Raw genomic sequence first — 2766 nt, forward strand, 5'->3', positions numbered from 1 at the left:
ATATACTTATTATTATTATTTTTTAAATTTTTATGTCCCTCAATTCGCAAGTGTTACCAATCGGACAAGAATAACCCAGTTCTAGCTTTCTACTAATTCAAGCCGCCCAATTGACCCATGTTGTGGAGGGTCGGTTGAAGGATGCGTAGGAGGAGATCAATAAAGAAAAAGCCCTAAAACAGGTAGCCGAGACTAGTTGAAAGAGAAGACCCTGGGGCTGAATGTTATGGAGCAACGAGCAACAACTACCGAGAAAGCGCTGGAGCTAGCCGAGCAGAAGGCTAGTGAGGCTTAGGGCAAGCTCGGAGAGACTGAGCTTAAGCTCATAGAGAATGCGAGCATCCTTTCTGCTCGGGACAAGGAATTCACCGACTACAAAGGCGAAGAAAAGGCTCGAAAGCAAACTTACAATAGGGGCTTCAAGGATGCTGAAAACTTAGCTAGCCCTATGATCTTTCAGGCCCAAAAGTTCCGGTTCATGGAAGGCTAGATGGCAGCAATCAACGCCATTGGGCTCCCCAAGGAACCTTTGCCTAACAATCCTCCAGCTGATCAAGGAGCCCTTGCACTAACTCCTCTGATCACCGATACTCTCGGAGCTTAGACTTATTAAAAACAAAACTATTATTTAGTTTTTCTTTTTCTTCTGTCTCTTTTTATTTTATTTTATATATATATATATATATATATATATTTTTTTTTTTATGCTTCCCTATGTGGGCAAGTACCCGTGTATTGAACTATCTTCCCTTTTCTGAATTTATATAAGATGGATGGTTTTAACTTTCACCTTATTCTATTGTAATTGTATGATAAAGGACAATGCCATTCACTTGCCTTCATCCAACTCTTATTAACATTCATACCAAAAGTTGCTTAAGTGTCAATGTTGAATGGCACACTAATTTGAGTGTTCAATAACAGAATTAAATTCAAGAGTAATCGTTAAAAACTTGATTGGGTATTATCATTCGGTAAAGCAACAGATAATTTATGCGTTTGGTGGAAACATCCGTGATTTGCTTAAGTGTTATCCCTCGATAATGTAGTATGTAACTTCAATCACTTACGGTACACTGCTCCTCATGCACCTTTACTAGTTAATATTAGGCACGCATCTAAAAGTAGGGGTATTCCCCGATCATTAGTCAAAAACAAGGATGTTTGGCGATTGAAGAATGAGTTTATGTCATAACTTGTATTCCGATTTGAATATAGCTGTCGATGTTTATCCGTGGCTAGCGGTTGGGATTGGGCCAAGGTCACATCTTTATCCTTAGGGAGATATTAAGGTTTCCATTTGGTCGGTGACCGGAGTCAGGCCAAGGCCAGATTTCTATCCTTGTGAAGACATTAAGGTTTCCATCTGGTCGGTGACTGGAGTCAGGCCAAGGCCAGATTTCAGTCCTGTGAAGACATAAAGGTTTCCATCTAGTCAGTGACTAGAGTCAGGCCAAGGCCAAATTTCTGTCCTTATGGATAAATATCAAGTACATGTACAGACGCTTTAGCATTCACTCCTACTTTACACAGGATTAGTTAACTGAAATTCATCTACTTTCATTGTCCTTATCAGCTTACAAATTAAAACACTAATTCCATACATCATATTACATTCACTGGTAATACTTCTTTAGATTGTAGACATTCCATGGTCAGGGTAAGGGTTTTTCTTCCAAATCTCAACCGTAGCTGTTACTCGGTAGGGTCCTTCCCAATTAAGGGCTAACTTTCTAGCACTTTGATCTTTCGCACTCTCGATGGCCTTTCGCAAAACGAGATCTCCTTGCACAAACTCCTGAGGCCTGACCCTTCTGTTGTACCATCGAGCTAACCTCTGTTGACAATCAGCAAGTCGCATGGCTACCATGTCTCTCCACTCTCCCAAGGCATCCAGATTCCCGACCATACACTCATCGTTATGACCCTGCGTAAAGCCTGCAACCTTTGAGCTTGACAAACTAACTTCAACCGGTATAACTGCTTCGGCCCCGTAGGTCATGGAAAAAGGCATCTCACCCGTCAACCTCCTAGGAGTTGTTCAGTATGCCCACAGTTTGTTCGGCATAAATTAATTTAAATCCAACCAAATCACCACTAAGTAAATAAAAAATGCTAAAACTATTACAAATATTACCATAGAATATTAACACACTAGTTCGTAAGGCATATGTAGTAAAATTTGTTGCATCTCTAGTTAGCATCGGTCAAGTAAATTAGTCATATTAAAAATTAAGAAATAATTGATTTTAAATAAAAAATTTAAATTAATTTTTTTTTTTAGAAACAAACTAACCGATAAATGCACATACTTAATTACACTCTCTCACAAAGTCCAACCTTAGCTCCGTTGGTAGAGTGGAGGACTGTAGTAGGAACAATTAAATTAATTCTTAATAAATTAAATATTAATAATTGATATTTAAATACATAAAAGCCCATCAAAAGTTTTCGGCTTAGCTTCAAATTGTGTTTAGTCCACCACGTGAGGAAAAAAAAGCTTCTGAACTTTGAAGCCATGGTTACGGAGATTTCAAATTAAGCAATCGTTGGATGGTGTAAAAGTCTTAAAGTTTATGTGCCATTTATAGACTATACGAATGAGAATATATTGTGCGACGTGCTCTTATCTTGTGAAAGCACCTCGATTCCTTTTGTTTCTCAAAAAAAAAAAGAACCTTGATTTTCCTTTTTGAGTTGTTCGTTATGGCTATATCCTGTATGACTTTGATTAGCCAATAGACCGGCATTTATAAGAGACTCCTA

Source organism: Quercus lobata, chromosome 6 (assembly GCF_001633185.2).
Source record: "Quercus lobata isolate SW786 chromosome 6, ValleyOak3.0 Primary Assembly, whole genome shotgun sequence".
NCBI lineage: Eukaryota > Viridiplantae > Streptophyta > Magnoliopsida > Fagales > Fagaceae > Quercus > Quercus lobata.